At 40.4% G+C, this 15,273-nt stretch overlaps 1 protein-coding gene across 3 annotated transcripts in view; it reads left to right on the top strand.

Annotated features, from left to right (window-relative positions):
* Positions 1–2,556: 2,556 nt before the first annotated feature.
* Positions 2,557–15,273, top strand: part of NDST3 (N-deacetylase and N-sulfotransferase 3) — a 213,124-nt gene continuing 200,407 nt past the window's right edge. For 2 of the 3 annotated variants that reach the window (XM_030815757.1, XM_030815756.1), the window contains exon 1: positions 2,589–2,804. The gene's annotated coding sequence lies outside the window, so the exon portion shown is untranslated. Of the gene's footprint in view, positions 2,805–15,273 lie in introns of all 3 variants that reach the window. The other variant, XM_030815758.1, reaches the window with a different exon arrangement.

Raw genomic sequence — 15,273 nt, 5'->3', positions numbered from 1 at the left:
CTCTCTTGGGTAAGGAGTACATGGAAAAATAAATCTAGGTTCTTAAAATTCTTAAAAGGCACAAGACTTCCAGGGGACACTCCAACTAAAAAATAAATAAAATCAATCTAATACATGTTACTTGGCCAAAGAATTCTAGCATCCTGACATTTTTGTGGGCTTCCAGAAAGAGCAATTGGTTCAGTCACATCTGTAACCCCTCTATCACATAGAACAAAACGATGTATAACTTTCTGACTTTTAAAAAACAATTCCAACTAACCCTTTCAGGACATTGGGTTCTAATCGAAGGTCTTGCACTAGGAATCCAAATACCCTGATAAAGTTAATAAACAACCAGAATATTTAATTTCTGTATCATCATTTGTGTCTCTTTCAGTTTCAATGGACAGCAAATGCAGTCCAAGCTGCCTTAAGACAAAAGTGAATGTGGCCAGTCGCGGTGGCTCAAGCCTGTAATCCCAGCACTTTGGGAGGCCGAGGCGGGCAGATCTCGAGGTCAGTAGATCGAGACCATCCTGGCTAACACGGTGAAACCCCGTCTCTACCAAAATACAAAAAATTATCCGGGCCTGGTGGCAGGCTCCTATAGTCCCAGCTACTCGGGAAGGCTTAGGCAGGAGAATGGCAGGAACCCGGGAGACCTAGCTTGCAGTGAGCTGAGATCACGCCACTGCACTCCAGCCTGGGCGACAGGGCGAGACTCCGAATCAAAAAAAAAAAGTGAATGTATTTGTTTATGAATGAAAATATCCAGAGATAGAACTTATTTCAGCCATAGCTGGATTCCAAGCTCTAAAATCTCCATCTGGGTTTCACTTTTCTCCAACTCCCAGTTCTGCCTTCCTGAGTATCAGCTTTATTTTCAGACCTCTCATGGAAACACGAGAAGCTCTAAGCTCACATCTTCATTATGCAAAGTCCAGTAGAAGAGAGTTCACTCCCTTAAGAGAGGGAGGAAAAAACAAAGTCCCAGAATGGTGGTTTTTGTCTGTTTTTCTCTCTGATTGGCCAGACTTGGGTTACATACCCACCCATGCTACCAGGACATAAAGCTATCACTGGCCAGACCTGAGCTGTGGGTCTACCAGCGAGTCAGAGCAGCGGCTGACATCACCTAAAGCAAATGGACTGCGGGGTGGGATCAAGTGGCTGGATCTTCCAAAATGAACAGGGGTACTGCTTCGACAAGAGTGAGTGTTGGGAAGCAAAACCACAAATGGCCAATGCAAAGTATCATTAGTAGACCCCACTTAATAAAATTCACGTTAGTGGAACCAAATGAAATTTTTTAAAATACATATCATTCGATTCAGACTTCTAATCAAACTATAGTTCTGGAGAGGGTAACCTCACACCTTGAATCCAAAATATCTCCTCAGTTGCTGGCCTTCCACTTGTCTTCAGGAGCTGGAACACATGGCACTTGAAAAAAAAACTGGCGAACAGATGAAACTCTTGCAGCCTCGCGGCCGCCCTGGTCCAGTGCCAACGGCAGGAGCGCGACAGGAGGGGACCGCGAGGGTGCGCCCCACCCTTCCAGCGTCGCCTCGGAGACTCGCACCCCTTTCCCTGGCCGCACAACACGTTTCATCCTTGGCGGCCGCCGCCAACCCGCCGGGAGGGGCGGTCGGAACTGGCAGGCCGGGGCGGAACCCCCGGGGTCTCCTTGTCGAGGCCCGGGCAGCCAGATCCGCAGGGCCGGTCCGGGCGGGAGCCCGGCCGATGGAGGCGGCTCCCGTCCTCAGCTCCCGCTCCCTCCCCTTCCCCGGGGCGGGCGCGCGCGGGCCGGGAGCTGGGAGGCGGCGGCTCCCGCCCAGGGAGGCGGCGGCGAGGGCGGTGGAGGCGCGGCCGGGCGGGTCCCGGGGCCGCGGTTCTCCAGCGCAGGAGTCCCCGGCGCACCCGCTGCGCTCCCCCCGCAGCCGCAGCCTGAGCGGCCGAAGTCGCCACCAGCTGTGTCCGCGGAGATCCAGGGCGCGGAGGGGAGAGGTCGCCCGTTTGTCGCCGCCGCCGGACCCCGGGCACCGCGTAGCACCCGAGCGCCGCGCGGACGCGGGGCGCTGGGGAGCGGCGGAGGCCGAAGACCCGAGGGAAGGAGGAGCCCGCGGACGGCTGCAGCCCCAGGTAATCTCCATGGAGGACGGGGCCGGTCTCCTCGCCCAGAAACCCGATCCGGGCGCCTTGGAATGCAGACTCCAGAGGCGGCACCTCGACCAGACAAGTTTCTCGCGGCTTGGAATGAGGGAGTCCTGAAACCGACACTCGTTTTATTTAACCAGCTTTTTTTTCTCCTGTTTTAAATAAGTTTATTTAGACAATGGAAAGAAAAAAAACGGCCTCTTGAGTGACTGTGGGTTTGTAAATATAATCCTAAAAGTTTTTCATGGTGTGGTTATTTGCTTGCGCATATTTATTAACCTGTTAACTCTTCCGCTAGTCAGAAAATTGACATGTAAAATATTCTTTGAGGAACGTTACAAGTTTGCTGTTGTATTCGGGCATCCTGTTATTCATCAGCTTAGTTAGCATCTGCCTTCCCCCGAAGTGGTACCAAAGCCGGTCTCTTGGCGACGGGTCTTGCATGTGACACTCTTGCCCTCTAGTGCCTCACCAGCTTGGTAGCAGTTTGATGGCTAATATTAATAAGATGTTACATAACATGAGAGTACTGGGCCAGGACCGGTGTTGCTGCCACTTGTAAAGTCAAAAAGCCTGAGCCGAAGGTAACGAGTGGTACTGTTTCCGTTTCTTTTCCATCTATTGCAACTTTCTTAAGCATTTTCAGCTCTGAGCTTTAATTCCAGGTAAGTGTATTTATTTATTTATACTGTGCATTAATGCCTCACTCATAAATGTAGGGGCTTTTAAGAGATAACAACTTTGCTTTCAAATAATCTAAAAATTTCAAGATTGAACAAGTGCTTCATTTTATTCTTGAAGAAGAAAATATAGAGTATTTTGATTAAATTAAGTGAAACAAAGGACCGTCTCATTCAGGGATGATGTTAAAGCTTCCCTTTCATAATATTATGGTACTAAAGAAATTACCTCTTGTAATTGTTTAAGATATTCACCAACTTATAATGATTCTGAAGTAGATTTGTTTAACAGATCACATGTCTGTTGCCTTGACAGAATTTTGTAAGGAATATCAGAGGCTTTAAACTACCTGCCTATCTACACAGTAATGATCCTCAAAAGGCTTTCTATTTGATGCAGTTTATAGACATTATTTAAAAGTATACAATTAATAAAATTAAATGGAAATGGAAAGAATAAATCTAGGTATCAAATACAGAAACTTTAAAGAAAACAAATATATCTTCTATTTAATATATCCATTTTGTGGGGGCAGGTAAAAGCAAAGTTACATCTTTAAGGGGTTTACTCAGATCCTTTTTCAAATAGTTTTTCTAATAGCTGGATACCGTTTAAGCATCAGAGTTATTTAATGTTGAAAATATATTAGTATCTATATTCTTTACAAACATATTGAAATATAGCAACATATGTAATCTGGAAGAGTTTAGAAGAAAACACTTCTAGACAATGCAAACAGCTACGTTCTTAGCACATTTGTATTAAATTAAAATACAAATCAAATATTGAGATGTGTGCAACTGATCTGGGACACACTCTTTTTTTTTTTTTTTTTTTTTTTTTTGCCCTTAGAAAATATCATGTTATCAACTAGTGAGCAATGCTGTTCACCACCAGAGAGCAGGATGATATGGCAGAGAAACTCTAGAATATCTGATATTCAGCTGAGGGGAATTTTTTTTTCCTTTTTCTTCATCCATAGCTTCCTATCAATATTATATTTAAGATGGAGATTTCAAATATAAGTTTGAAGGGGGCTCCTTTTTAAAATAGTGCTGAACATATAAAGAGGCTTGCCTAAGATAAGCTCTTTTTTTTTTCTTTCTCTGGCTAACACAGTATCTACCATTTCTATTTTGTTACCGTTTTTCTTTATCATCTTGATGGTAAAACAGAAGATTTGTTTCTTTGTGTAAATAATGTTAATTTTGAGCTTGTCACATGAGTTAATTTTCTTCATAGTCTTTACAATGAAGAATTCTCACATTACTAAAATGTTTTAGATAAAATAAAACTTTTATCTCTTTCTGGAGATATTTGTTATAGTTTAGTTTGGTGGAGTTATATATACCCTCTTTTTTAATTAATTTTCTTGAGAAAAGCATTATTTCTGAACATTGCAGCAAATATTAGAGTAATTTGTGGTGTGACTGAAAAGTTTGTTAAAAAATATGTAGTAGAAGAGATAATCAGGCATTGGAGGTTCTTTTTCTAAACCATATATTCTGCTAAAGAAGATATTATAAACGAAAATGTAAATATGTAATTGTCTACCTGTCATTTCAAAATTTTAAAACTGTAAAGAAATTACAATTTTTTTTCTTTTAATCTTGGGACTCTGATTATATGACTTCCTTGAAACCTGGTTGAGTTTCAGCTGCTTTTTTGGTGATTAGAGCCTTAAATGTGCATTTGTTAAGATACAAAATATATATTTTTAAACCATATATAAATACTTTGTGATTTATATACACTATAAAATCAGGGAAATTGAATTAAGGATAAAAACACTATTCTCAACTAAATGAATGCCTTGAATTTCTAATTGCTTAACAGTTCCAACAGTAAGGGAAAACAGTAGAAGTTTACTTTCCCTGTGCTATGTCTATTATAAATGAGCATTTGCACTGAAATGCATGAACTCTGAACACCTGTCCAGATTAGGAATGCTGCCAGGCCACAAAAGTAACGACCTACATTATAAAGATAATTAGTCTGAACAATGCTCAAAACTATTTTATGACTGAAGTTTCTCTTAGAATAGTAAAGAGGTGATTTTAATATTTCTTGGTTTGTCTGTTTGTTTGTTTGTAGTAAAAAACTATACTCTTAGATACCTGGATATCACAGTGAGTGATTTATTCTTTCATGTTACTCTAAACATTTTCATCGATTTCATGTAAGTTACAGGACAAGAAAAAAAAGTAGTCAGGACCTACTACAATTAATTAATGTCTATAATAAATTATTTCCCCAAATCCTCTACAAATTACTGAGGGCTATAATGTTTGATTACCTGTTGCCAAATAAGAGCTTAAAAATCAATTATAGCAGTCCTATCCTAAAACCTTTAAGCATCTCAATGATGGGTATCCATTTTACATATATTTCATTGCTGAATGTTTTTGTTTCATTAAAATATTTGAAAATAACATGAAAGTAGACCTAAATTCTAGGCCTGGCTCTGCCAAGAGAGGAGTGGCCTTGATCAGCTCCCTTGCTGGCTCTGGGGCTTGGTTTCTTCACCTGAAAAATGAGGATTCCAGAGACCCTTTTTTATCCTGTTTGTTCAACATTTTAGAAATTGATCTGGAGGACAGGACGAAGACAGATGAGAAAACATCAGTGAATAATACAAAGTTTAACTTGGTGATAAGTACTATTGTCTAGATTTTTGCTAGTAGAGATGTTACAGTTTATACTCATAGAATGGTTACCTTATACCAGGCACTGTTCTACTTTACATATTAATTTTTAGCTCATATAATCTTCGCAAAGATTATTTAAGGTAAATATTATTCCTGTTTCACAAATGAGGAAATTGAGGCACTGAGAGGTTACCTACCTGCCTAAGATCACATCCCTGGCAAGTGGTGAAGGTGGTGTTCAGTTTGAGTCTGGCTCCAGCACACATTCCTTTAACCGTTATACTACATTGTCTCTCTATAGGTTTCAAGTATTTGTTCTTGATATGCCTCTTGATGGAAAAGAGGCAATCCATATACCACTCCAACAATTTCCACCACTTCCCTTACATATGAAATACTCATTCATTCACCCAGGAAGTATTTACTAAGCATCTACTTTCGTGCCAGGCATAAAGCAGTCCACAGGACAATTAAATGTGGTGCCTTCCCTAGCTAAGTATATACAGTCTAGTTCAGATGATTTCTTTCTCCTCTTTTGCTACCGCTGTTAGGTTGAGTCTCAGTTGTTCTAAAATGTGCCCAAGGTAACAGAAGAATAATTTACCTGACTCCTTTATTGATGTGTCCATAGAATAGAGAGTAATAGAACCTTCAACCTCCTCAAGACTCCCTATATCATATTTTTTCATTATTCGTTTCTGCTCTTTTTGCATCATCTTCTCTCTGCAGATTGGCTGTCTTTCCTTATCTGGTTCATGTAACCTGCCCTAAAACATAGCCAACACTGATCTGTAACTTTACATCTAATGGTCCAGGCAACCAATGAGAGGCCAGGTTAACACTCTCTTGTTCCCATGAGTCTAATGAAGGACAAAGAAAACGTTTGGATTAGACCCTAAAAGCTGCATTGTCAGCACTCACATATGTCATATGTGAGCATGTGTGACAGAATGTCAGTGTATTTTGATGCATGCATTCTGGTCCAATCTTAGAGGGTAAAGGCAGACATTTTCCCCCTTAAGTCATATAGGGCAGAATAAACAGCAAACAGCAGTGGGGTAGTTTTCTTCTCTTGCATCACTGGATGGCATAACACTGAGGGAGGTGAATAAAACATATTCTTCTCTTCATAATTTCTAATACAAAGATGGAGGGAGAATGATAATAGAAAGTCATTTTCCATTTAATGTACCAAACAAAGCTAATGCCCTCAAGTGCAGCTTTTCTCCCATCCATCTTTTAAAAATTGCAGTTCTAGAGACAGAGTGTATTCTTGGTCATACTCCATGTAAATCAGCTTCTTACTTGCCTACCACAGCAGGGTTTAATTAACATGACACAATTTCACACATTCTTTCCCAAAGAAAAGCTTGCCCTTGTCAATTTTTAATATTATTACTAAATTACTTTTAGCAAATCCATGTAACGTATTTGAGGCCTCCCACTGCATTTTTCAACATTATAAAATACAGTTTTATAGTTCATTCCTTTTTCAGAAAAAGGAATATTGTCAGGATCTTTTAAATATCTTTCATTTATGTTAGAACCTGAAGCTCTTTAGTTATTAATACTCATTTTCCAGATGGTAATCTTTTTTCACTTTTCTTGTACTGCCAACTTTAACATGATTCTATTTCATTTAGAAATTGATTTTTACTTTGGGATGATGGTGGGTGTTAGTGGAAGAGAAAAGATAGGTTACATTGACAAGCAGGCACTTCCCCTTGCAGATATTGCAATACTTTGCAAAATACATGTTTGTATATATTGAGTTCTTTCACTATGTTATGGAATTGTCTGTGATTCCAAAAACTAACTGCTTCCTCTGCCTTTTGTTAATGGTAAATAATTAATGGCTAATATTTGCTTGATGGAGTCTTTTTAAAAACAGATGCATTGCAAAGCAACTCTATTCACGCTGAATTCTGAAAAATCTCAGAATGGAAAAAATAAGCAGTTGAGTAAATTTCAGTGAAAAGCACATTCTGGATATGCCTGATTTATGGCTCTGATCAAGGTGGTCACTGCTATTCGCAATGTTTATATTATTGCCTTGACTGTTTGAGGCCAGTGTGACTGATGAAGGTAGCCGTTCATGGAAGATGGTTTGACTTAAATACTGCCCTAGTTTGTGAGTGCCAGCTGCTATTTGTAAAATTTAGTAGAGGCCTTTTTTCACTCATTCAACAAATATGCAATGGGCTATTCTCACTTCAAGCACTCTATTAGACATTAAAAATATAGAAGTGAACAGGACAAGTACTTACAGATGCTTCCAAGCTATGGAGAAAAATTGCATAACTAATTATAACAGAAAATCACATAACTAATTATAACTTTGGAACATACTACAGAGGTAAAGTGGAGAGTGATGTGAGAATGTGTAACAGGGAGGCCTGACAGATAAGGGGGATCAGGGAAGACTTTTGTGAGGCAGGGATATTTATACTTAGAACCATAGGATTTGGAAGATGAAACCAGATGGGGAAGTGGAGAAAAAACTTTCAGACAAAGGTAACAGCATGTGGAAAGACCCTGAGACAGAAAAGAGATTATCTCTTTTGGAAACTGAAAGAGGACCCACTTGCCTGGAACTTAGAAGGGAGAGCATCATCTAACCAGGCCTGAGAGATAAAAGTGGGAAGCATACCACACAGGGTCTTGTGGGACATGTACAAGAATATGAATTTTAACCAGCAAGTAAAATAAGCAATCATTGACAGGATCTCAGCTGGAAAGAAGTAACAGAGTTCCACTTTGATGCTGCATTGAGAAAATGGTAGAAGGAGGCAAGAACATTTGTGGTGAGATTGGTTGCTGCAAGTAAAAGAAGGTTTTAAGGATGCACATAGGTGATTATGGGACCATGAGGATGGTTTTAGCGGAAAGATCATAAATTCAGTTTTAGACAGGTTAAGTTTGCTTGTGACATGATTCTAGTGGAGCCAAATAATGGCTGGAATAGAATAAGAAAGGGCACAGACGATGTGAGTTGTTGTTGCTATTATATCAAGTTGATAGTTCAATATAAAATCCTAGAGCTTAGAGGAAGGAGGTCTGAGTTACGAATGAACATTCAGAATTTACTAGAGTGTAGATGGTAATGAAAACCAAGAAGTATATGAGCTCATCTAAGGAAAGGGGGAGGGGTGAAAAGAAGCCCAAGGACACGGTGCTGGTTATGCCTCTGATTGAGCCTCTTTCTTTGTTCTAAGATCCATCTGACTTTAGATCTCTGCACTAAGGGTGGGCTTATGTGCTTCCCACAACTCTACTTAAGCTAAAATGCTCGTAGCTATCCCTTTATGAACCCTTAGTGTACTTTCATTGGTTATCTTCGGGATATTTCCCTCATTTCCTGTGTTATTTCTATTATCATCATCATGCAGATAAATTTTGGTTGTTCATTGTATGTGCCAAACACTATTATAAGAGTTTGGTTTTTGTTGTTGCTTTTGAGACAGGATTTTACTCTGTAGCCCAGGCTGGAGGGCAGTGGTATGATCATGGCTCACTGCAGCCTCCACCTCCCAGGCTCAAGCGATCCAACCACTTCAGCCTCCCAAGTAGCTGGGACTACCTGCCACCATGTCCAACTAATTTATATATATATAATATTTTTTATATTTTTTGTAGAGATGGGGTTTCGCTGTGTTGCCCAGGCTGGTCTCCACCCCTGAGCTCAAGTGATCTGCCCACCTCAGCCTCCCCTCGTGCTGGGATTATAGGGGTGAGCCACTGCACCCAGCCTCTAAGAGCCTTAACTCTCATTAAAATCCCCTTAGGAGATACCATAGTAGCCCATTTTCTTATAAAGAAACTGCAGCATCTAAAAATAATAGCTGCCCAATAGGCATTTCCTACTCGTTCCTAGCATGGAAGGATCGTGTTGCAGTTATCTTCCCAGGTGTATGGTATCTTTGATGCAGGCTTTTGGAGTTCATATTTCAGTTCTACCTCTACTAGCTGTGACATCATGGGCAGGTTACTTCACCTCTAAAGGGTCCAACACAATTTCAGTACCTATATAAGTGTTTATTAATATTAGCTGCATTACTATTGTTATTCTATATCTTCCCATATCATATTATTTCCTTCAGGGTGCCTTATAGGAAATCTTGATGATGTATTGACATTTATAACTGATCCAACCTTGTAACTCTCTTGAACCTAACTATTTCAGAATGCCTGTCTAAGTGATTCGTTGATTTTCAAAATTTAAAATACAGTTTCTTGATCATTCAGCATCGTCCTCATCATAGGTTGAATACGGAGCAGAATTCAACCACAACTGTCAGTTCTGTACTGCTGATCAAGATAGTTGTGTCCGCGGGAACTCTCTGACATGCAGGCTAGTGTGCTTGTACTGTACTTACTCAGAGTAGCCTACTGACCATGCAAAAGTCTTCAATTTTCTGTGTATTTTTGTGAAAGCATTTCAAGAACATATTCATCACTATACTGAAATGTTTACATGTTGATCTTGTTGGCCTTTAAAAGTGTTTTCATCTCATTTCTTTTTGAAAAATTTGAAAAATTACTGGGAAAAAACATGAGCCCTATGCCCCTTGGAAATTTCAGTCTAACAAGGAAGACAGACATTAGACAAATAATATTTTTAATAATATTTCATAAGAGTTATGATAAAGTCTCCAAAGGGAGCCTGGTCTAAAGGGGAAGAATAGAGTTGGTCAGCAAAGGCTTTCCTGAGGAATTGGGTTTTTGTAGCACATTCAGAAGTGCCTGTAACCTGTCAATTCCAAAGATTTTCTTGACTTTTTTTGTCTACATCCAACTATGTTATATAACATTGCGATTTTGTTATCTAATCATGTATAACTTAGTCCATCTATCTATCTGAATCTGAAGTGTGCATCACTGAGTCAAGCCAACTTCCCCTCTTAGTTTTGTTTCTATTATACTGGCATCTTTATCTTCTCGTCCTCAAGCCTGCTACCTCCCCAAACCATAATTTAACAGTAAGCATGTTTTTTTCTTCTTTCTTCCCAAATATCTCTCATTTCCATTCTGTCTCAAAACCACCTTAGTCTGGACCTATACCACCTCACACATGGATTACAGCAGCAGCCCCTTAGCTGGGACTGTCTTGACTCGGCCTACTTCTTCACTCTGCACAGTGTGGCATGTTCTCTCTCTGTTCATATTATTGCTGTTCATCATTCTGGGTGCCACTACTACACTAATCATCTGTAAACACTGTCTTTATCAAATCCCTCTGTTCAAATGCACCCAATGCTCTTTATTTTCCAGTTCATACCCTTGTACTTCATAGTCACTTTCAAGGACATTCATTAATCTGCACCACTCTTTTAATCAAATATTATTTCCATTTTCAACCTCAAACATAGTATCCTATATTTTAGTTAATTTCACTCTGAGCTAAGCACATTGTAACCATTTCATTCTTCAACCTGGCCAGGGAGTTTTGCCTGACATGTTGTCCCCATCCTCATATCCAAACCCAGTGCATCATGGCATGTCACGTTCAAGAACCATGTCTCTTAGAAACTGCCACTGACTTTACTAAGCTTCACCAATCTCTCTCTCTCTCTCTCTGTCTCTCTCTCTCTTCTGAAACCTGTAACAGATAGTCTATACTGCATAAATCACTATTTATTATGTACAACATACTGTTGGCTGCTGTCTCACAAGTCTCGTTTCCCTTAATAGAGTCCATTATCTAGAGGAAAGGACTATTCCTACTATCCTAATATACTTCTGTGGTGTCCACAGTATTTACTACAGCACTAATTCCAAAGTAGGTGTTCAATAAATACCTGATCACTAATTGCATAATGATAAGTATTTTTGGGGGGTGAAGGTTTTATCTACCATAGATATTATGATATTAAATTTATCCCATGTTGGGATGCTATGATTACATTAACTTAACATTGAATGTAATAGTTATTCGTAACTTCAAAAGATAAGTTAAAGCATTAGAATAAAGTAAAAGTGTCAAATTAACCTACAGGCGTAAGATGCCATTGTATTCCATTAATTCCACAAAAAGTCACTGCTCCTGGCACAAGTGGTGCAATGATAGGCAAAAGAAAGGTACTATCTCTACCCTCTTGGAGCTTCCAGGCATACAGAGAGTCTGACTTTAAACAAAATTTTAATTATGGCAATAAGTAAAAGGAGATGCTCTTTTCACAAAGACCATGTATACCCACTGGTCTTACCAAGTTTGGAAAGTCAGAGAAGGCACCACAGGGCAGTTGTGGTGAGGAGCTTAATTTTCCATATTCATCCAGCTGCATGATGCCTCACAAGTGAAGGGCTCAGGTGAAGTCTGTACCTTTGCCATTGCCTACTGCTATGGTGCCACCTTCCACAGGAGTGACAGCAACAGGTCAGTCCATCCTGAAGTTTTCAGAGCTAACAGAAACATGGAAAAGAATGGGAAGTAGCTGTCCCTGGATGAGTCTGTAGTATGAATAGAAAGCTCTGAGAATCTGCACCATAGACTGAAGTTGGCATGGCAAAGTGAGGTGTGCAATTGAAAAAGATTTGCAGAAAACAGGATAATTTTAATGTATGCATTTAAATATGTTAGACCAATTCCTCAGGGACATGCACTGGAATTTTTTCTTTACCTTCAGAAGGAAACTTGAAGAGTTTAATGGAAAAGAAATGTCCTTCAGCATTTTATAATGGCTTACAGAGAAGGTAACTTTGATAGATTCCTAATATCTGTCCTAAATAGTGAGATCAAATACTCCTCACCACTCTGCCTCATCACAGATAAGAATTGTATAAGTTACATGCCTTTCACTTTTGACAAAGGGGACAAATTGTAAAATGCTGCTATCTAAAATGGAAAATGTAGCAATACATTTTATGTCTAGTCAAAAACACTTCACAGGTAAAATTGAAACATAGAAATGGGAAGATAAGAGATTTTGTATTCTGCTGTTATGCTCCAGAATATTATAGTCATAAGCACGTACATAACTGTAAAAGTGCAATTACTTATCAAAATGAAACAACTATAATTACAATGAAAACTCTGTTGTCCAGGTAAATTTTTATTTGCTTAAATATCATCTTTATCTATACCAGAGCATTTAAAAGAGACCTCACGTGGCAGGCCAAGTTCTCGTCCCCCTTTCTCTGCAGTGTTTGTAAGATTTGCCCCTTCCCTACAATTCTCCCTCACCTATGATGATTAAGAGTTTACGACTGCATTGTGAGAAATGAGACCGCACTGGCCTGCCAGATCACCTCTGTAAGATTGCTCTATGATATTCTCCATGTTATTAACTCTTGTCCCAGAAAAATCTGTTATGTTATTCCCCTAATCAAGAAAGTAGTGTGTCTCTAACAGAATATCACAGACTGGATAATTTATAAACATTAACAATTTATATGGCTCACAGTTCTTGAGATTTGGAAGTCTGAGAGCATGGTGCTGGCATCTGGTGAGGGCCTTCTTACTGTGTCATCTCGTGGAAGGTTGAAGGGCAAGACAGCATCCACAAAGGGGCAAGAGAGCAAGAGCCAGCCAAACTTGCTTTTATGACACTCTTAAGATAAGTAACCTGCTCCCAAGATAATGACATTTATCTATTCATGAGGGCAGACCCCTCATGACCTACTCACTTCTTAGGCCCCACCTCCCAACACTGTTGCATTGGGAATTAAATTTCCAGCACACAAACTTTGGGGGACACATACAAACCACAAGATCTCCCTACAATCTTTCACAACCTCTGTACTCTCAAGTCTTACCATAATCTGGGTTACCCATACATAGTCAAATTTATTTTTTAAGTATTTCTCACTCTTTCCTCCCACTCGTTATTCATGATCCTTACCCCATATTGTGCTCATTCCTGCCTCTGTAACATTCCCTCTATCTCAAATGTCTCTTCAAATTACTCCCATCCTTCAAGGCTCTACCCAAATCCTACTCCACAGTACAGCCTCACCACCCCCTGGAGCATTCCACAGACTCACCCACTTGCCATGGTCTCTTTCTTCTCTCATCCTGTTATAGTCATTGTCTCTAATCCACAACCCTCACATTATTATCATTCTTGTCACTATCTCTGCTTTATAATTTAGAACGTTTTAAATAAATTCAGTCTGCTGAACATTTATATTTTAAATAGCATGAGAGCTACCCCATAAATATTTGAATGCATGACATATATACCCTAAATATTTTAATGAATGAACTACAATATATAATTTAAAAGATAAATAACACATTTATCCTGTAAATAGAATATCCTATAAATATCCTACAATTCTATTCTAGAATATTATATTATTCATAAAGATAAACATATTGTTCAAAATATTGTTCATTGTTTATGTCATAGAATTTTGGAAGCAGAATGTTATTCATGATCATTTATTCTAACTTCATCATTTTACTTGGTACAGGGGCCCAAATGACACAATAAGAAGAAGCAGATGTACAATAGACTCTAACCTTATGACAAACACTAAATACAGTATTTTTCACCTGTGCTTGTTGTTATACCAGCTAGCTTTTAGCCTGCCTTATGTACAGTCACAAGACCTGTCTTAATTTTTTTATGTTCCATTATAATTTCTTGCAAAGTTCCAGGACCATAAAACTCTAATAAGGTTTTGCTCTAAGAAGCACCCAGGAATTCCAGAGGGGGAAGGCAAGATGGCCAACTAGATGCAGCAAAGAAGTGCTACTCCCACGGAGAAAAACCAAGGGTTTGAGTAAATCAACATAATTTGGACAGATCTCTAGAGAGAAAATGCTTAAAGTAGATGGAGATGCAATGCAGATGCTGAGGCTGAGAAGGGAGAAGGCAGGCACAGGGTACTGGAATGCTGGGGCTAGTCCCTGGCCCTCAACAGCTCCGGGGGAATAGGTTCATGATGGGACTGTGGGACTGCCCACCCTCACCATGGGCCTATGGAATCCTGGCTTAGAGGGCCCTGCATCCCTCATGGACACTTGATCTGACAAGGGGATCTGATTGGAGAGTAGACAAAGACAGAGCTTCATCCAGAATGGAACAGGAGCCTTTGTACATGGTGCAGCTCTGGCAGAACATGGTAATAGGCGTCCATAACCCAGGTCTCCCCATCTCCCTCCAAAAGCTCTAGCCGCAGCTGACTACTGGGCCAGAAGAAAGTAGAGCTGACTTCCCTGTGGAACTGGATCATGTCTGTTCTGCAGGACTTCCAGCCTGTCAGCCCCTCTCAGGGCCACACCCTAGCAGCCCTGCAGGAACATATGCACAGTACAGCCTCTGCTGCCCAGCCTGGGTGCCTTGCTCCACCTGATTATGTTCCTTGTGGCTTGGGAGCACGTTGGATTCCTCAGAGCACCCAGAATCCAATTCCAATTGCCTGAAGGATGGAGCCCCAATCCCATCCAAGTGCCCGAGGGCTGCAGCAGCCAGCTCAGGAATGCCAAGCCAAGTTCTGTGGCTGGCACTCAAGTGGGAGAGGAGCTCACACTCTCAAAGCACTGAGAGGGGTGAGATGCCCATTCATGGGCTGGAGTGGGAGGGGGCATGCCTCCCTCCACAGGACTCGCCAGGAAAGGTTGTCTCCCATCTACCTGCTGCAACTTCGGGCCAGGGAGCCCTGCAGCCCAGACCACCTAACAAAATAAATGCAGGCACACTGTCAGTGATCAGACGGGCTCCCCCAAGGTCCAAGAATGGACATGGTGAGGAAGTCACCTCTCTCTCTGCCCACTGCAGAGCACGGCTGCAAATGTGAGAAATACAGAGGAGCCATGCAGCTAGATAAGAGGCTATCTACTGCCCATTACTCTTCAGCA

The sequence above is a fragment of the Nomascus leucogenys genome, chromosome 7b (assembly GCF_006542625.1).
Source record: "Nomascus leucogenys isolate Asia chromosome 7b, Asia_NLE_v1, whole genome shotgun sequence".
Lineage (NCBI taxonomy): Eukaryota > Metazoa > Chordata > Mammalia > Primates > Hylobatidae > Nomascus > Nomascus leucogenys.
This window is presented reverse-complemented; position numbering and strand designations above follow the sequence as displayed.